The sequence below is a fragment of the Pinus tabuliformis genome, chromosome X, assembly GCF_031772625.1.
Source record: "Pinus tabuliformis cultivar Carrire ecotype Pingquan chromosome X, CPIR1, whole genome shotgun sequence".
NCBI classification, from domain to species: Eukaryota; Viridiplantae; Streptophyta; class Pinopsida; order Pinales; family Pinaceae; genus Pinus; species Pinus tabuliformis.
The window spans coordinates 29,324,936-29,347,426 of NC_142308.1; positions in this window are offsets into that span (position 1 = coordinate 29,324,936).

A 22,491-nucleotide genomic window follows, 5' to 3' on the forward strand; every position below is an offset into this window, starting at 1 on the left:
ACTCTGCCCAAGCAGTAGGTGCGGGCCCCTGGCTCTTTCCTCTATAGGAAAAAGTTGGGGTCCACAAGTTTCGCATGCTACGCTTGCGGACCCCCGCGAGCGGTCTTTTAAACTAAATTTTTCCTAAAAATCAAAATAGAAGCCTAAAAACAAAATTCAAACGGTTGAAATGTAAGATTAAAGTGATGTGGATTACCTAGAGGTGACGGTTTTCGATTCCAATGGACGGATTTTCCGCAATATTCACAGGAAGCTTCTTACCCAAAAGCTCTCTTTTCTCACTCTGAAGTCAAACGATAAAAATGAATTTACACAAGCCCTTTTTATAAGCTTTTTTGAATAAATGAATTTTTAATTTCTTTATTTTTCACTTTAAAGAGGTAACTTTTTGATGCATTTTATTTATTTTAAACAGGTATGAGTAATGTTTGGGTTTTTGTGCAGAATATTAGATTTTTCAAGAGAAATTGATCATTTTCAACAAAAAACATTAGAGTCCTCTTTAAGCTCTTTTCTGACTCGTAAAATAAGAAAAGATTGCCGAGTTTTTCTTTTTAATCTCGTTAAAACAGAATTAAAAGGACGGTCCACTTATAGCTCTTTTCTGACCGTATAAACATGAAAAGATTACTGGGCTTTTGTTGTTTCAAGTTCGATATTGGTTATAAAACGACGTGTATTTGTTCGCTTTTTTACTTTTTCGGATCAGGACCACTAATTATGAAAGGTACTCCTTGATCGTAATGGTCAAGCGGTTCTCTCAAGTATTATTTTATACTTTTTCAGGCTTGGCAGACACAAATTTACGAAAAAGGACAACCATGGAGTTTTCTTAAGTTTTTCTTCTGACTCCCTAAAATTGAAAAACGCCGAGTTTCTCCTATACTGGACTCGTTAAAATTTAACAGTAAAGGACCTGTTCAATTACAAACAAGAATGGACCACTTCTTCTTAGGGTTCAAATTTTAAACTAAGTTGGACTCATCCGAAGGATGAGCTTATAATCAAGCAAATGTTATCCTCCTCAAGCTTGTCAAAAATAAAGAGGTACTTGCCAGAAATGGTGGGGGAAAAGAGAGAAAAATGACCTGTTTGTTATATTTTGTGTCTCATAAAAGCATTCAACCACTCTTGAACATGACACTTTTTGTTCACCTGGGTTGGGAAATCCTTTGCCTAACAGTTAATCAAACCATATTGAAAGTCTTCAGCCGGTTTCTAGGTATTAGCTTTAGGTCAATTGTCACCAAACCATCTGCAGTGTCGTTATGTGTTCAAGAGGTCAGTGCAAATAAACCATTCATCTGCAAAATATCTGTCATCCATCTTGACCATCCCTAAGTCAGTCCTTGCAACTATATTTCTTCAAAGTTGATCTATGATTTCGTGTTGTGGGCTTGCCTACGATGGATCGCTTTCTATCGACTTCAGCTCATTATCTAGAAAGATGATCTAGAAATCGTCAGCACCTTGGAATCTGCATGCCTCAATGGCAGGTTTCTTGCCTTCGATGACAAGTTGCATCATTGAACTTCGATCAAAGGATTCTGTGACATGTTCGACATCAACTCATCTATTCACATTTCATGGATTGTACTGAGTACTTTGAGATCCATTGACATTACTGGTGGTTTCTCTCACACTTGTTAACAATTTACATCATTGACTAGTAATCAAGTGGTTTCTACCATGTTCGACTTCGACACATTCATTCACATGGATAGAATCGTACTAGTTCGGGAAGCAGAAATCAAGACCCTGGATCTAGTTTCCACCATCCAAGCTGCGAGGAATTTTGTTATTCATTATATAGTGGACTATTCATAAACAGATGGTTGCACCCATACTGTGTCTACATATGTCTATACTTGTGATGTATTACAAGATCATTCCTATATCAGAGCAATTTAGTTAGTTTTCTATTCAGTTTTGATCTGATTATGGGAATGCCTACCTCAGCGATGATATGAAGACATATATATATTTTGTATTGAATGTTTTTACAGGTTCGAACTAGGCTATCCACGGGATGATCCTTGAAATGATAAAGTACTTCACTCTTCTTAGATAACAAATACTATCCTCATCTATTATAGACTTCGCACTTTAGGGGGCAATCCGTTACATAAAATATTGTCACCATGACATTCTGCAGTCAGTGTGAGTCTATCACCACTCATACTTTCCTCCTATGCAAGTCTTAAACCTTAGCTCTTCATGTCAAGCCTTGAAAAATGAGAGAAAGTCCTTGAAAATCTCTAAAACTCTGGTTCCGCACTTTCTCTTAGCATTACCTGCGGTCCTGCACCTACTGGTCATGTCCCTTGTGGACCTGCCCGCTCTGTTTCTGTGTAATGGGTGTGGACCCCTGTAAAAGTCCTAAAGGCGCAAGTACATTCTTGAAAACTCACTTTGGGTTATTTCTGGAAGCTTCTAGAGGGAATCTTGAGGTGGCGAGTTCGCTCCTTTGAGGTTCATGCATCCCATATCTAAAGGAGCTAACCCCTTTATGTGAGGAGCTTATCCCTTTAAAGGAGGACTCTATCCCTTTATAGGTGGACCTGTAACTTCCTTCCTCTGCACTATAAAATGAGACATTGGGCTGGTTACTAATGAGGTTGAAAGCTGAATATTTTTGAGGGTAAATGCTGTTGGAATTTAGACTTCCTAATTGAGCTTGAGAGGAGAGATTACATACCTTTTGATCCCATTGGGAAGAGTGTGAGGCTTGTCAAAGTAGAGGAGATTCTTGTTTGGACCTTGGGAGGAGCTTGTACAACATCAAGGCACCAAAGGTTGTAAAGTTCTTCTTTGTTTAAAGTTAATACAATCAAGTTTATTTTTCTCAATAAGCTGTCTCTTATAGTTTATTTCATGGATTCCTTGATCACCATGATGAATATGATTTATTATATTAGCTATGCAGGTGTTATTTGATGTGTGCTTGTTTGTGTTTACAGGTTCTTAAGAGGAAACTCATTCGGACGGTCGAAGCGTGGCTGCCATAAACTAACGTTGGACTTAAGGTAGGGTCTAAAACACCTCTTAGTTTTTATTTATAAATCGCAATATTTAGAGAAAGGTAGATTTGCTTGTTCTGCTTGTCGCTAGATATCAGTTGATACTAGGGAGATCGGTCTTTTCCGCAATAATGATTTATCCAGCCGAAAAATCCCATTTTGATGTATTACATGTCTACTCAGGTATTTAATTTTAATTTTTCAAATTCTACAGTTTTTATGAAAATTTGGTTTCAAGTGCAAATATTGACAGATTCAGAAATTCCCGTAATAGCTATATGGTTGACATGTTTGCAGGAAACTTGGGCACGAATTTGATGCATGGATGGACAGATTGGGAACTAGGACTGAGCCAGCTCTACTTAGTTCAAACAGAACAAGTTTTATTAGGCCCATTTAGTGCTGATCAACCATGACTAGTCACTCAGAAATTCCATAGAAATAGAGCAGTTTTGAGATTCTATGGGATTAACCATATTTCTTGGGATGGGATTGATGAATTTGAATTAAATAGATGAATATCAGTAGATATTTTTATTAGAATGATTATAGATTAGTTTGTTTCATAAGACTTCTATTTAAAGCCAAGACTTTGATGGCTTATGTATTGACTTTTGTATAATTTCATGCTGAGACATTTTGGATTGGGGAGCTAATTTGAAGAACCTTTTCTACTACTATTTTTTTGTTAAATAATGTGGATGTGTGACTGAGTTTAAGCTTCTGATATCAATCTTCAAGTGTGCAAAGCAAGGGTGGAGGGCCCCCATTCCAAGCTAAGTACACTTTTTTGTTTAAACTAGTTTAATTTTCCATAATCTGGTTATTGTAGAACTTGTTTACATGCTTTGTTTCAGATTGGTTTATGGTTAATCTGTGATGATTGATTTCATTAGATCTTAGTTTATTCATCATTTTAGTAATTTGTAAAAACAAAGTGTTCAAGTTGAGCACTCCATCTGTTAATTTGGTGAATTGTAACTAGTTTTCTTTGATTACATGCAAGCAGTTTTCCTATGTATTTTTGGCATTATGGTGAATGAATTATGATGAAACATATCAAAGGTCTCTTAAGTTAGGAGCCTCCTTTCATTAATTATTTGTCCATCTTAAGCTATTAGTTTATGATTTCTGTTCATCAAGTAATAATCAAGAAAGAATTGGACCTCTTAAGTTAAGGGCCATTTCAGCTTTCCCTCTTTACAAAGTGAATTGGAATTGTAATATGTACTTCTTTAGTTTTTGAAAAACTTATCTTTCAAGTTTTATTACATCTGATATTCATATATAGTGGAATTTACTTTAAGTATTACCAACCCAGATTGATAAGAAATATTTGTGTTAATTTGTGTGAATAAATTAGCTCAACATTTTGGCACTGTTGCCGGGGATCGAACCCGGGTCATCCCCGTGACATGTGGGAATACTCACCACTATACTACCGCTTGACATATTAGAAAATGTGTGAGAGAGGATGAGATATTAGAAGTCCTAAAAGCATGTCATGATGAACCATGTGGTGGTCATTTTGCAGACAAATGAATAGCCTACAAGGTGTTGCAATTAGGCTACTACTGGCCAGAAATCTTCAAAGACTCCAAGGCATATGTCAAGCGGTGTGACAACTGCAAAAGAACAGGGAGACCAATAGTATCAGATGAGATGACACTCAAACCACAAGTTCTAATAGAACCATTTGAGCAATGGGCTCTAGATTTTGTGGGACCAATAAATCCACCATCAAATGGCAAGAGGTATATCTTAGTATGTACAAATTATGTCACCAAATGGGTGGAGGCAAAGGCAGTCACCGAAGCAACAGAAAATATAGTGGTCACCTTTCTCTTTGAAGAAATATTTGTAAGATACGGAGTACCAAGACAGATTGTAATAGATTAGGGAGCACAGTTTACTTCAAAGCTTGTATGAAATATTACAGAGAAATATAAGATAAAGCACAGGAAGTCTACACCATATCATCCTCAAGAAAATGGACAAGTGGAATCAAAAAATAAAGTCCTAGAGAACATAATGACCAAAACAATACAGATGAATAGAAAGGACTGGTCAGAAAAACTAAGGGATGCACTATGGGCATACAGAATCACATGGAAAAACACAACTGGATTCAGCCCATACCAGTTAGTATATGGAAAAGAGGTCTTACTGCCCATAGAATTTCAGATACACACATACAAATTGGCAGCCGAACTAGGACTGGAACTGTCTGAAGCCCAGCAGCAGCGGATAATGGAATTAAATCAACTAGATGAACATCGCCAGCAGGCAATAGAACATACAACATTGGTACAGCAGCAACGAATGAAGTGGCATGACAGATTCATCAAGAACAAGACATTCAACAAAGGAGACTGGGCACTACTGTTCGACTCCAAATTCAAAGATTTCAAGGCCAAATTCACAACACACTGGTTAGGGCCATATGAGATAGAAGAAATCTTTGATAATGGAGTTGTTCAAATCAAGACAATTGACCAAGAATCCACATCATTTTTGGTAAATGGACATAGGCTCAAAGTTTACAACAGGCCTATTGACAAAGAAGAATTCATGAAACAACTGATACAAGGAACAGAACTGGAAATAATGGCACACCAGACCTAGCCATCTTCCAGTGCTACAGAAGAATAAATAAATGTACTACTAAAAAAAATAAAAATAAATAAATAAATAATAATAATAATAATAAATTGTTTGCTAGTGAAAACCAGGAAACTGGCGCAAAGCAAACACGAATTCATAAAGGAAAACCAACATGTTTTGGACTCTATGAATTCACTTTCTTGTTCTATTTTTATCACAACTTTGATTTGTAGGATATCCTCCACATAAATCTGACTTGAGGACAAGTCAAATCTCAAGCAAGGGGGAGGATTGCACAAGAACTTTAGTTGTGCAGCTGAATTAATGATGGAACTTGTATTGTTCACAGTTGGGACCTGAACAACAATAGCAGAGGGACCTAAAATATTAGCAGAGCCATGTACATATTGCATACACTTGTGCATGACAGTCGGGACCTGAGTCATGAAATTGTTGCAGAGGGACCTAAACAACAACCAACAATTCAAGAACCAGAACCAATGAAGCATGAAGAACAGGAAGTAGAAATAAATTCTACCTTTCAATTTATCTATGACATTTGATCAAACAATTTCATCCAGCTTGTAAAGAAGAAGACATCATCCAATACTACCAGGGAAGTACAAGTATAGTCATTTTGCTCTTGTAAATTCAATTTTTTTTTAGAAATTTTTAGTCTTTGTTAAATTGAGGTTAGTATATATATTTTCCATTATTCCCACCCATTATCCTAAATATCATATCCTATAACCCTTGTACATCCTATATCATTCCATATTCATGACCTTAACCCCTGAGTATTTTTCCTTAAAAGCAAAAAGGGATTAAACGAGTGCAACATGTTGAAACTTAGATTATGAGCAATATGGAAATATTTCTAATACATGCGTGAAAGGTAATAAGAAAGGAAAAAGTTCATAAGGAACTATATGTGAAAAAAGGAAATATATCATAAGCCAAACACTATATGTGAAAAAAAATGGAAATATATCATAAGCCAAACATTTCATAAGGAAATATATGCGCGCAAAAACATTTGCATGTTGCACATATGCGATATATTGAAATATATTGAAAGGCACACCGTTTAAAACATATGGAATTACATGACTTCATAATGAAATGTGGAGGCATAAGGTAGGCGGGCTTGTGGTCATATACGCAGTATAATGTCATATAATCGCATGGTATGGCGGTATAATTAGTGGGTGGGGGCTATGATTTAAACAGACATCCAAACCAAGCGCATGAATCAAACCAGCTTTCAAACGGGAACGTGGATTGAACGACGTGGAACGGAGATACACGCAAACCATTGGAGAGATGTACGCAAACCGTCATACGTTTTCATGGTTTGCGCGTTCAACAATTTCACAGAAGGCACGCTGGAAAAGTCGTAAAGCTGCATGGGAGGACAGCCACGACCCGCATAAATGGTAAGCTCATATTTGAATTATGGTACGGACAGGCCATCCTAATGAAACAATCAGGCGACTGGTCAACAGGACTGGCATGACATGCACAATATGCTTACGTGTAAACACTGGCCAATAGAGGTTCTTATGGCTTACGTGTAAACACTGGCCAATAGGGGTGAGTTGATTCTACTTATACAAAAGTTTCTTACATGTGATAGGTGGTATAGTGTTGTCCATCTATATCATATTCGACTCCTACAACACATTAAGGGGGAAGATAGGATTAATCTGCCATACTTTCTCTTTAGAAGCCTCCTGAAGATGATAGAGATAGTAAAACATGAACACAAGCCCAAAGAAGCACAAATTTATCACCAGGGGTTGATAAAAATCCTGGTTGAATATCAAGTAAGGTCACAAGGAATAGTTTGGAGGGAGTTCATGACTAAAAACCAGTTTAATGAACAGATCAATGAAGGACAGAACAAAGTAGAGAAGGAAACCAGGGGAGTGATGAGCTCACCCTTCTATCCCAAGACTAGAGCTAAAAAGAAAAATAATATAGCCATGTAAGAAAATGAAGTGTCTCTCATGTCTATTGCTAGGAGATTTAGGAATAAAAGTCCAACTGAAATAAATAGCAGAGAAAAAGAAGCTCAGTTAGTAGAAACATGTTCCACAGGAAAACAGGTAGAGGATGATTTTGAACAAGAGGCATTAGAGAGAGATTCTTATTATGATGATGCAGCAGCAGCATCATTAATCAAAACTACACAAGAGCTTGAAAAAGAAATAAACTTGGGCAAAATCAGGGAATTAACAGACTAGCTAGAAATCAGTAAAATCATGGAAAAACAATTGAAAGAAGAAAACCAAGCAAGCAAAAAGGATAATGCTAGATTGGTCCAAGCAAAGGAAAGATTAAATGAAGAAATAGGGAGATTGAAAAGGAAGAATGATCTACTTTCCAAACAAGAATTTAAATGGCTAAAAGAGAAGAACATGTGGTAGGCTAAGTATGAGAAGCAGAAAGTTAAGGCCGCTTTGTATAGGGGAGGACATGATTTAGGTTTGGACTGTTTGATAAGGGCAGTATAGCAGGAATCATCTACAGGAACTGCATCTACCACATGGAACAGAAGATCAAAGAGGAATAAGCAAGCATGCGGACATGCTTGACAATCAGAAAGGGGGAGATGTTGGCCCTCGATTTTGGTCTTATTTTTGCTAAAGGAAAATTACTTAGTCCATCTATTTTCCATCCATTTTCCACTTTATCCATCCCATTTTGATGTATTTCATGTCTACTTAGGTATTTAATTTTAATTTTTCAAATTCTAAAGTTTTTATGAAAATTTGGTTTCAAGTGAAAATATTGACAGATTCAGAAATTCTCGTAATAGCTATATGGTTGAAAAGATTCATGGATGGATAGCTTGGGAACTAGGACTGAGCCAGCTCTACTTAGTTCAAATAGAACAAGTTTTATTAGGCCCATTTAGTGCAGGTCAACCATGACTAGTCACTCAGAAATTCCATAGAAATAGAGCAGTTTTGAGATTCTATGGGATTGACCATATTTCTTAGGTTGGAACTGATGAATTCGACTTAGATAGATGAATATGAGTAGATATGTTTGTTAGAATGATTATAGATTATTTTGTTTTATAAGACTTCTATTTAAAGCCAAGACTTTGATGGCTTATGTATTGACTTTTGTATAATTTCATGCTGAGACATTTTGGATTGGGGAGCTAATTTGAACCTTTTCTACTACTATTTTTTTGTTCAATAATGTGGATGTGTGACTGAGTTTAAGCTTCTGATATCAATCTTCAAGTGTGCAAAGCAAGGGTGGAGGCCCCCCATTCCAAGCTAAGTACACTTCTTTGTTTAAACTAGTTTAATTTTCCATAATCTGGTTATTGTAGAACTTGTTTACATGCTTTGTTTCATATTGGTTTATGGTTAATGTGTGGTGATTGATTTCATTAGATCTTAGTTTATTCATCATTTTAGTAGGTTGGAAAAACAAATTGTTCAAGTTGAGTACTTCATCTGTTAATTTGGTGAATTGTAACTAGTTTTCTTTAATTACATGCAAGCAGTTTTCCTATGTATTTTTGGCATTATGGTGAATGAATTATGATGAAACATATCAAAGGTCTCTTAAGTTAGGAGCCTCCTTTCATTAATGATTTTTCCATCTTAAGCTATTAGTTTATGATTTCTGTTCATCAAGTAATAATCAAGAAAGAATTGGACCTCTTAAGTTAAAAGCCATTTAAGCTTTGCCTCTTTACAAAGTGAATTGGAATTGTAATATGTACTTCTTTAATTTTTAAAAAACTTATCTTTCAAGTTTGATTACATCTGATATTCATATATAGTGGAATTTCCTTTAAGTATTACCAACCCAGATTGATAAGAAATATTTGTGTTAATTTGTGTGAATAAATTAGCTCAACAGTAGTCAGGAATCTTACTCATTCACGGATGGCTTCTCAGGGTACCATCAGATCAAGATCATGCTAGAAGATAGGAGCAAGACAACCTTCGCAACCAAATGGGGCTACTTTCAATACACCGTTATGCCCTTTGGACTGAAGAAGGTGCCAACGATATTTTCGCGCATAGTGGTGGCCGCGTTCAAGGAATACATCCACAAGTTCTTGGAGGTCTATCTAGACAATTGGACTATATTTAGGTTAGTTAAACACCATATAGTGAGCTTACGTTCGATGTTGGATACTTGCTGACGACACTAGATTGTGATAAATCTTAAAAAGTGCACCTTCCTTTTTCCCTTTGGAAACCTGCTCAGCCATGTGGTCTACAAACAAGGCCTGATGGTGGACCCTACAAATATTTCTATTATTCTCAATCTGGAAGTGCCATGAAGTGTCAAACAACTACGCGCTACTTTGGGGCACACTGGTTACTATAGAAAGTTTATCAAGAGATATGCACAAATAACGGCACCAATGGAAAAACTATTGAAAAAGGATGCTACATCTTGTTGGAATGATGATTGTATGAAAATTTTGGATGTTCTCAAGGAGAAACTAGCATCCGCTCCCATCCCGGTCTTCCAAAAATGGGACGTAGAATTTCATGTACATGTTGATGTGTTGTGTATTGCACTGGGAGTTGTACTTACGCAGGAAGGCGCAGAAGGTGTGGATCACCCGATCGCATTCGCGAGTCGACGGCTATCCAAAGCTTAAAATAACTACTCTACTATTGAGCGCAAAGGGTTGGCAATGGTGTATGTGCTCCAGAAATACCAACACTATTTACTTGGCAGGAAATTCAAGATGTATACCGATCATTCCGCGTTGAAATACCTGGTGAACAAGCCTATGTTGGGGGGGCGCATATGCAAATGGTTGTTACTATTTCAAGAATATGACTTTGAGGTCATCGTAAAGCTAAGATGCCTAAATGCAGGACAAGATCACTTATCATGAATTGAGACAAGTGAGGAGCCAACAAATTTGGAGGAGGGACTACCAGATGCACAACTCTTTGCAGTGCATGTCGCGGACAACCAATTCAAAGATATAATTCATTTTTTAACCACAGGGACTACGCCAAAGGAATATTCAGTCTAGCGGGAGAAGGAATTGGTGGTGTGTGCAGCGGACTTTTCTGTCATCGCGGGGCACCTCTACAAAATGGGAAATGATGAGATATTGGGAATATATGTACCTGAATTTGAATGAGGATAGATCCTTGTGGAAGCACATGGGGGGCTTACAGGAGGACACTATGCAGGACATGTGAATGCACAAAATATTATTCACGCTGGGCTATGGTGGCCAACCCTACTTCAAGATTTGAAAGCACACTGTCAGGCCTACGACATATGTCAAAGGACTGGAAAACCATCATGAAGGGATGAGATGCCACTCAATCCACAGATGATGCTACAACCATTCGAAAAATGGGCAATTGACTTTGTGGGACCGATCAAACCTTAGGGAAAGATGGGTGTGCGCTACATCATCACCATAATAAAGTACCTGACTCGATGGGTGGAAGCACAGTTGGTTAAGGACTGCACAATTGCTACAACTGCGAAATTTTTGTTCGACAACGTGTTGACAAGGTTTGATTGCCTGAAAATATTAATAAGTGACCACAGAATGCACTTCCTAAATGAAACCATCAATGCACTCACCGAGGAGTTCTAGGTGTATCATCAGCAAAGTACATCGTACCATCCATAAGCTAATGGGATAATAGAAGCATTCAACAAAATCTAGAGACTGCACTGACCAAAGTATGTAACATGCAGCGAAATGACAGGGACCTACGCATACCTATTGTATTATGGGCATACAGAACCACATGCAAAAAATTGATGGGTTAGACACCTTTCAGGTTAGTCTATGGCATGGAAGCTGTCATGCCGATGGAATATATCGTCCCTAGTTTGCGAATCACAGCACTTACAGGCATGTCGGACCACAAAGCCTTGGAAGAGAGGCTCGCGCACTTAGAAGAACTCGAGTAAGAACAGTTTTTGGTGGGATTCCATCAACAGGTACAAAAATAGTGGGATAAATCCTGGCACAACTGCCATATCAGGTTGCACACCTTCAAGGTAAACGATGTAGTGCTACTATATGACAGCAAGTTCAAAAAAATTCCTGGAAAATTCAGAATGCACTGGTCGGGACCATATGTGGTAAAAGAGGTCATAGACGGAGGCACGGTCTAGATAGTCAAACTTAATGGAGAACCCTTCCCAGGAAAGGAAAAGGGCAGTCTCCTGAAGCCCTACATGGGTGGGTTGACTGTCTCACTAACCAACCAACGCACAGTCTTCGCGACTCGAGAAGCTAGACAAGGGTGAGGGAATATAAACACAAGTACTAGAAGTTGGCCCCAAGGAAGAGAATCAAGTCAGACACAGATGATTCAAAAGCAGAAATGCAGCAGATCCAGCCGATGACAGAATAGGACATTGTGAACCTTCACGCCACACAGGCACAGGTGGATGGAATTCACGTAAAGATCATCACACCAGCAGAGTGACTCAGGACGTGTCACGATGATTGTGTTGGGGGCCTGTTGGGCAGCAGATCCCCCCATAGCATGTTTTTGGGGCTTAAAGCCCGAGTTTTGGTCAACGTAATGTAAAGACTCCCCGAAATGTAGGTGCAGAGAGTGAAATTTTAGGAGGAGTCATAGGGTTGTCTGCCCTAAAATAATGTAATTGAATGTAAATTGTGTCGGCTTACCCATAGTCCGTGGACCATGGGATTGTATAAATAGAGCAAGGCTCTAAGTGTAAAGACAGTTCTAAGTTTTTGGAAAATAATAGATAGATGCAAAGGCATGGTTAGAGGATAGAAGTGGATCTGAAGGTATTGGGTTGTAGTAGCAGGTAAAGGCTCTGTAGCTGAATGCACAGGGGCCTAGTAGAGTCCGCAACTAAGTGCACAGACCCCTGCAGCTGAGTGTGGAGGGTAGAGTAAGATCTGTATTGAACTGAACTTGAAAAGGATCATTAATAAAGCTAAGCTGATTCGACATATTGTGCATCTGTTTCATAGCTTGATATTTTGATGTTCGGCGTTAATGGTATCTATTTATCTATATGCGCGCACTTGTATGTATGTTTACGTATGAAAAATTTCTAAGTAATTAATGAACAGAACCTAACTAAGGAAGATTTGGGTAATTAATACTGGTTTCACTATGGCTGGACCTGTGCAAAGGCATTCCCACAAGACGCAAGGAGCCCGCTGGTGCAGGTAATCTAGTAAGCATGAAAGTTGAATCATGTATCTATTGCCCATATCAAACATCCCCAGGGTGCGGAAACCTAGTTCCAGCACGCTCCCATACTACTTTAGGTGACACCTCAGTCCACGCTCTACGGACTGTTGCCAAAAGGGCCAGTAGTACCTGGATTTTCTTGGCTAAAATCACTATTGAATCTTGGTCAGGCCCCATGTAGCCAACAATGTGACAACAATCGACACAAGTCGAAATTCATGCATGTGTGAATGATCAACATTCTCAAGTTTACAACATACATGTAACAAAGCAATTGACCAACACATGTCAATCACTCATGCATGTTCAAGCATAATAAAAACTCTCAAGTTGTCAATCATACATGTTAACAAAGTAATCAACCAATACAAGTCAATCACCCATGCATGTTTCTAGTTTCATTTTTCACACACACAGACTCTCATGTATGTGTACAATTATTCAACTCTCTCACAAGTACAAACACAAGTACAATAAGCCCAAAACATGTACGGGTACATAAGAGCTGAATAGACAAATTTTATGCAAATGAAGTGAGTAACATACTCTACTTTCACACACCTTCTTGGCAAAATTATGATGACAAATTTTGTTGCAAATGAAGTGAGTACCATACACCACTTTCACACACCTTGCATCATACAAGTTGCAGCATACTTTCAACATAAAATTAATGCATTCATAAGGCAAAGAAATGAATTTTTATGGAAAATAATTGCATCTATCAACAAAAGAAATGCAAGCCTTATTTGGATAAGAAATCAATCCACCTCCTACTAAACCAATTCCATGGCACTTCTTTCAACTGCACATCATCTTGTGAATCATCTTAACCCACATCAATTATGGAATCCTCTTTTCCATCTTTGTCAAGATCTCTCTCCACCATCTTCAAATGTCGTGGATGAGTTGTTGGATACGCAGTCCAACATTTGTCTATGAGATGACCTTGCTTATGGAAATGAGTGTAAACAAATTGCATTTTCTTTACAACATGGTTTCCATTATCCAATGGACCTCTGGTTTTATATCACTTTTTCTTTGAAATTTTCCTGTATGTGGCCATTTTCCTCCAACATCTTGAAACATATAGTTATTCAAACCACAAAAATAACATGAATTTTTTCTCCAATTCATACATGAAGATTTACCATGTTTAACATAATCAAAAGAAACTTGATTAAAGGCATATTTATACCTTGAAAATTCACCTTTGTCGCCTTCTTGAGGAGGTGAATTTGATGAGGTAGTGGCCCTCTTTGGAATACCAACAATGGTGTTAATAACCTTAGAGATTTCAACATCCTATTGTTCATTGAAACCATTGTTTTCATGCTTATGAGAATTTTATTGCAAAGTGGGTATAAAACATTTGCATTCCTCATGAACACAAACTTTACAAGCTTGAGGTAATTAGAATGCAATGAAATTCCCTCTTGGAACCTATTCATGAGCCCCCTTGGCTTTGGAGAATTCTCCATCATCTTGTTCATAACCAAGACCAAAATACCTAGGCCTTTCCTCAACAACAATTGGCTTAACTATGCCTTATGCATGTTTTCCTAACCCTTTACCGTCATAGCCCATCTTCATCAATAATTTGGATGCTATTCCTCTAGTATGCCTTTCAAAAGCACCAAAACATTAATTTTGAGAGGAAATTTAAGATAAACTTGAATTGCATACCTCATTTTCATGCATATACTTGGTTAGGGTTTCCTTGGCATCATAGAGTAAAATATCCATCTCATGCATCTTTTCAATAAGCTCTTTCTTCCCCTCCTTCATGGCCATCAACTCCTCTTTAAGTATGGTGTTCTCCTTCCTATATTCAATCATCTCTTGAACCATATCTCTCATGATGAAAAACTCCTGCAACATCTCTTCATCAAAGAATCTTGTTAAGGAAGAGAGATTAGAAACATCACTTGTTGAAGCTTCCATCACAAGTGTAATGAATTAAAGATCTTCACAACACTTCACAAAGCTTCACAAACCTCTTTACTGTGATTTGAGAACCAAGCTCTCAATCTTGAGCTTCTCCTTGCTTCAACTTGTACACACACACTTGCACATAGTTAAATGATTCTTGCACAATTTAAAAACCAATAGCTAATTCTCTAGCTAAACTTGGAAAACCATCTTAGGGTTAAAATGAGCTAACAACTGCTCTGATACCAACTTGATCTAAATCTTGGGCAAACTTTTAAATGCTATGCAAGCTCCCTCATCAGTTAAAAATATGTTTAGGATCGTCTCATTTACCCAATTATGCAAGAGGTTTATGTGTCAATTTATATGTCTTTTATGTGTCATGTGTGAAACAATTATGAGTTAATTGGTTTCTTAAATAAAATGGACAACAAATAAAATGCAAAGAAATATACACAACAAAGTCATAAGACAAATATGATCAAGGAGTTCACCCTCCAGTACTAGGCTACATCTCCTAGGACCTCCTTCAATGTCTAGGTTGTCTTGGAATTATTTGGTCAAATGTATTCTTACAAGATTATGATCAACTCCAATGGCTTTTCATACTATACCATTGGTTTCAGAGGACTCAAAAACCCAAAAAATGACTATTATATCTCTTAAAACTGACTCTAGCTGATCTGGGCATGACCTCCTTCCCTGGTGGCCCTATGCTTTCTGAACTTTCCTATGGAAACATCACCTGTATAAGTCTCTTATTTCCTTTGAAGCCTACACCAGTAAGTTTAGAATGTTGAAATCATCCAGGAATGACTATTCATTTTCCAAAATTGGTCGAAAATTGAGCAATCTATTGCTTTCTCTAGTTTTTCCTAGAAAACCTTTGCTAAAACTGGAACGACTCCAGTTAAGTCCACCAAGTTTGGTGGCATGCCTGAATTTGGTGGCTCTGCCATAAATTCCGCCAACTTAAATCTCGGGTTAACTATCAGTTAACTGCGCTTAATTATTTATAAACCTAGATTAACGCTAAACCCGCGATTTGACTAACCACAACCCCGACAATATTTTCAGAGTGGTCACATGCAATGGCTTGAAGTTTGGGGTTAGCATTAACTATTTTCTGGTGGTTTGGATAGCCATAACCATAGCCACTATGTTATGGCATGTTCACATGGGAGGGTTGGCCCTCCTAACTGCCAACTCCAAAACAGTTCAACAGTAAATATATGCAGTGACCCTTAGTGGTTAAGAACCAATGTATAGTGGAGATGGTATGAGCTTTGGCTTGCGAAGGGGAGGTCGTGGGGTTGAACCCGGAGCCTCCATAAAAAATTTACCACACCTTTGCAGGGGCACGTGGCGGCCTCTGGGATTGCAACGTGTCGCTTTTTGATTGGACCAACTCAACACCAATTACCCAATGCAGCGCTGCCACTTCTCAACATATGAATCATCCACCTATATAGGAATATTCCAAGGAATATTCTCCTTGCCGACGGGGATGTACGAATTTCCCAATCAATTTTTTTTTTTTTTAATTTTGCATGTTTAATGAAATGGTCTACGGGCCCTAACTTTCTCATACGAACTCCATTTTGGACAAAATGAGCTGGCTTGGGATCGTTTTTTTGAGACGGACGCGATCATTCAAATTTCGAGCTATTCTAGACACTTTGATTTTTGAGCAAATTTTGGCCCCCATTCCAAATTCTGATCACTCAAGCATTACCATTGCAGCCTCCCATGCATCCTCAACCCCAACAGCCACCGCCCCCTTAGGGTCAGGTGTTTGCGTAGCAGAGTGAGACCAATCCCCAAAATTCAAAGAAAAAGAATAAGGGGAAGGGTAACAAGGGTAACCATTGTAATAAAGGTAATCAACCTAGTGAACCTCAGGGGAACCAACCTAACACCAACAACCAGCAATAGGGCAAGCAACCCAAGTAGAACAAGGCTATTCGTATGAACAAGCCTTGTTCATGTTGTGGTGTACATGGCCATTATACACATGAGTATCCTCTCTTACCCTAGATGTGCCAAATGTGGGAAGCTCAAGCAACTTCTAGAGGTCAACAATTTCCTCAGAATCCTATGCCCTCTCAACTGGCAGTGCTCACAAATCCTTTACTTCGGCAAGGATTTGTTACTGCTCAACCTTAATCAGGTCAAGCAGCCCACCTCCCCCAACCCTCTAGTCTTGGTGACTACCAGATCATTATGATGAACTCTAATGAGGTTAATCCCTTTGATATCAACCTGCAAACTCGGTCGCGTCAATATGACAAGCCATCAACTTCATCCGCCACTAAGTTCAAAACTAAAGCATCTACTGAGCCTCTTACGACACCAAATGGTCCATTACATATCAATCAACCTAAAGTTGTGGCCATTTCCAAGATCCCAAAGGGACCATTACACCGTAATTCAACTTCTAACCAAGCTGCCCATACATATAGTATAGTAGACGAGTTGGCCCAATCACCTACCACCATGTCCATGCTGGAAATCCTCCAGTCATACCCATCTCAAAAGAAATCTCTAATAACTTCCTTGGGTGCAGTAGATCCTTCTAATGATCATTTGATTTTCTTCCCATTTGATACATTATAACATCCCCCATTGCCTTCATCTGTTGCTTTCGAGATACTAGTTAGAGTCCATAATGCCATCATCTCTCGATGCATTATTAACAAAGGTGCATCCACCTGTGTGATGTCCATTACTGTTTGGAAACAACTTTAGTCACCTGAGTTGTCCCCCTCCACCATCACTTTGTGTGCTTGGGATGGACACTCCTCCCAACCCCTTGGCATGTACCGCAACTATCGAGTGGCCCTTGCGGGAAATACTGTCCATGTCGACATTGAGATTATTGATGCCCCTTTGGATTACAACATTCTATTAGGTCATAGTTACACATATGCCATGTCATCTATTGCATCTGCAGTTTTCCGCAAGATGTGCTTCCCCCATGAAGGGAAGATCATTACCATTGATTAGTTGACTTACTACGAGTCGACATCTGTGACCTCCCCAAAGTCCATTATATCTTCAATGTTAGATAAGCATTCTTCACCTCCCTTCACCGGTGTTTCACCTAGAGTCTATAAAGATTCCTCATTGTTGGGCGCTTTCCCTGGTCCTCCCCCTCCCATATCAAAGCCTAACTCTATGAGTGTTTGCATGTTACAAGTGTCACGGGCTTCTCTCAAGCAATCTGGTACATCCGATCAATAGCCAACTCCTCAGCACCCTATTGTTTCCATCCCAGCTGAGCCCTACATATCCACCCCCCAGGACCCCCTCTGTTTGTGGGTGCCTTTCCTATGTTTCCACCAAGAACTATTCCTCCAAGTCTCAACCATCCAGGAGCTATTGCGCTGGAAAATTACCCTATAGGCCAAATACCTTTCTTATTTCTCCCTCCGAGAGTATTTTCTGTCCCTGTCATGGCTTCGCTGGTCTTTCCTAATATGACTTTGGGGATCCCAGTATGGTACATTGATCCCCTTGCAAGCACTTTGCCTGGTCAGCTAGGACCTTATCATGCTTTAACCTCGATTCAACTGGTCCCTACAACCCCTGCCACTACTTCAATTCCATCACAACCTCAATAGGAACCAACTCCTGTTGTGAAAGCATCTGGATAGGGGGGAAAATATAAGAGGAAAGAACCTAAGGACAAGGCTCCCCAAGCTCCTCAACCCCCTAAGGCCCCAAATCCATCACCTCCATGTGCTTTGTGTAAAGTTGTTGGGCACGCCACCAATAATTTTCTTGAGCTTCCTCATCTCAAAACTTTGGTTCATGAAACTGTTGGGTCGTTAATATACCATTATTATTGTCACTTTTGAACGTTTATTCCACCCATTTCTACCATTCTTCATCACATCATTTATCATAATTTATCATATAATTTTATTTTACAATGATTTATGCTCTTATGTAAAAATATTATTTATTCTCCTTTATTTCTAATAAATTGATGATTATGAATGATTTATCAATGATAGTTTCAATAAATTAGTTGTAACATTATTCACCATTTTTAACCTCCAAGATAATTTCTAGATTGAAGATTTGACCATTAAATGTGCCAACTCAGAAATTCGCTGAAATAAGAAGTGACAGTTTTGCGGTTGAGATTCTGAGCAAATGAAGAATAATTTGGAAAATCTGGAACATGGGTTTTGTCCAGAATGGACCCAATTAACTTTTCTAAAGAATGGTTTGCCCAAATTCGTCTTGTACTGAGAGAAACGCAGGGTTCTTTGAGCACGATTTTCTCAGATTTGTTGTTGCTGCCATCCTCCAAATCTCAGCTGCAAAGCCAAATTCGTCTTGCTCTTGTTGAGAGATGGATGGAAATATATCTTCTTGTTGATCAATTGGTTGGAAAAAATCTAATTTTTTAATAGAAATCATGTTGTAATTATCTCTATTGTAACTGCTCTCTGCTCTCTCTCTATTTAAATAAAAATAGAGATCAGAGATGGGGATGGAAAAAGGATGGCTAAGAGAATGGAGAATTGAGGATTTAGAATTAGAGATTTAGAATTAAGAATTCATGATAGGATAGGAGGAAGAAAGGATTGTTTCATGCTGTAAGTCTCAAAGCTTTAGCTATTGTAATGATTTTACAATTTGATGATTAATACATGATTGGGGAGTTGTTGTTCATTTTGTTCATCTGAAGTAACCTAGCAGCATCCGCTGGTGGCTAAGGGCCCAGCCTCTGGTGGAGTACGCTGCTGCTGTATTATATCTTTACGATTCATGTGTGGTTTTATTTCTTTCATTTAATCTGTTTAGTAATCTGACACCCTTTACTGTTTTACATATCAGCGCTATTATATATACTTGATTGGATACTATTGTTATCTGCAATAGGAATGCTATGTTATCATTTTAACTTTGTATCGCATTGCTACTCCTTTTGATATTTGATATAACATTGCTATTCCGTTACAATTGCTTTTACTTTATAGCTGTGATTCATGCATATTGTATCAAAGCTCAGATTACTATTCATTTTAATGATAAGTGTGTTGCGTGCTTGATTTGGGTTGTTGTACATTCAGATTTAATCTGCTGTTCTATTTCTGTGTGATGTCCGATTTATTCTTAAAGTAAAGATTGCTATTAATTTGGCTTTGCTATTGTTCATTTCCATTAATTAGAGTTTGTTGTTCAAATTCCTTTAATTACAGTTTGCTGCCCATTTACTTTGTTGTTCATTTCTGTTGATTAATTGCAATAGTTTGCTTTTAAAGAGTTTTCCTAGTTTACTTTCAATGGCAGCTTTAGTTCAATTTCTATTTCCTTTTAATTGCTTTCAAGCAGGACTGCCAACTGTAGAGAACATTGGTTATTGCTTCCTCATTCCCAGATTGATTGTCTTGTTCCGGTTTGATTTCAATTGCATCAATATCTAGAGGAATGAGTTATTGCTACTGTATCCTCGATTGATGGTTGTTTGAGTGAATGATTTAATTACAGAGCATTTGAGTTTCTTGCTGTTCTAATTAGATTTTGTTTCCAGCTTTCATTTACTTTTGGGTTTTAAGCACTATACTGCAAAACATTACTCTTGAGTAAATAGCCGCCTCAGACTGAGTACACTCTTGAAATAAAAAGTCGTCCCTGGGTTGATAATTAATGTGAAGGTAATTAGGAGTTAAAAAGACACCTTTTTATTGCTCGACATTTTGGCGCCATTGCTGGGGAGAGTGTAGCCATTTTTAAAGAGTAGTGTGCATCTGATGAGTGCCTGTTAGGAGAGAATTGGGTATTAAAAACGGAAGGTAAGAACTTGCGTACGGAGCATGTAAAAGCCCTGCTCCCCTGCCTGCTTTCTAGCAGGACTGTTAAAGAACCTAGGGTAGAAATAGATGTTTGAATTTTTGTGTGAATGACTTAAAAGAAAAAAAAATATAAATTTTGAAAAACAAAACTCATGATTTCACTCAAGTGGTGATGTAAGCACCACCCATTCCACTAACCAATTGACATGAACATTTGAAGAAGGAGCCTCGAATAAACACATGAAGAACATCTTCTACTATGGTAAGAAATGGCTCACGTTTCTACTTTTGAATTTCCTATCAAAGATCTAGGAGGAGTGACACAAATGCACATAATTCCCTCATCTTCTCTACCAAATTCTCATGGCTTGACAAATGAAGATCCAGATACATTCTTATTTGAGTTTGAAATACTTTGTAGAGGATATGATTATTGTACTGACGATCAAAGATTGAAAATGTTTCCTCTTACTCTAAAAGGAGGAGCTCTCCGATGGTTCATGAGCCTAGGTGGGAATTGCATCCATTCATGGGAGGACATGAAGAACATATTCTTGAAGAAGTACCAAGACTATTGCAAATCCAATGAAGATATTTTCGGTATGATACAAGGGGAAGATGAAAGTTTGGAGGACTATGTAGATCGATTTCAATACAACCTTCAAAAATCAAAATATAAGCATTTGGAAAAAGAGATCCTAAAAACACTCCTACTCAAAGGAATCAAAGATGAATTTTTAGAACTCTTAAATCTGATAGGAAAAGGTGATGTTTTTCAGTTATCATATGATGATGTTTGTGAGTTGCGCATAAGGTATTCAAGAGGAATCTTCAAGGCTGGTAAGAGTTCTAGAGATGTTTGTTCCTTCTTTTCTAAATCTGCTACAAGAATAGGAGACATAAGAGCTGAAATCAATGCTTTATTTGAAAATTTTAAAGTTGATTTTATTAGCTCTCTAAATGGAAAATTGGATGTTTTGCAGGGTCATAAAAATGAAGAATTTGATGAAGTGTTTTGCCCTCATGATCAAAAGGAGCATACCATAGATGGTTGTTCTTCCTTATCTAATTTGGAAGTGGCATATCAAAGGGATGGGGAAGCTACAACAAGGTCAATAGGTATGGTTCAAAACACTTCCTCTTCATTCTCTTACTTGCATAATCCATTATGGAATACTCATGTTTTAGGGCAGCCATGTCCATCTCAATATAACCCCCACAAATCTCAAGTTTGGCATGGTTCATCTCATGATTGCATAACTACTCTCCCTCATCTTGTAGCACAAGCACATTCTCCATATTATTCACCAGCTCTTCCACAACATCTTGTTTGCCTATCAAAATCATCCACTCAACTCAGTCATCCACATCATCAAAATGCTCCATTCCATACACAATTTCCTGCTCAACTCATTCCACACCCTCACCATAATAAACCAGTACAACATGCTTACAGTGTTGAACTGCCAAATTTACCCACCCTTCCCAACCATTCTATCTCACATGCGCCATTAGACAAAACTTACAATGAGATTCAGAATGTTTCAAATTCAAAAATTGTAGAAGCTATGGAAGAAAATGAGGTTTCTTTTAGTATGCATCAACAAACCATTTTAAAAGCTCAAGAACTTCATGGTATGATGGCTACGGGAAATCAAGAAAGTAAAGGATATATTGAAGATTGGTTTCACTCCATCATTTGTTTGCAACATCACTCTATGCTTCAACAATTTTTGGTACCATCTTTTCAAGGAAAGTTGGCTTCTCGTACCCTAATATCCATTAATATGCATTTTTCAAATTTGGGTATGTATATACGTGAAGCCTTATTTCGAAAATGGCTCCACTGAAAGTACTCATATACGTAGTTATATTCATTTTTCAAATCAAAATAGGTTAGTGTCAAAAATAAAATAA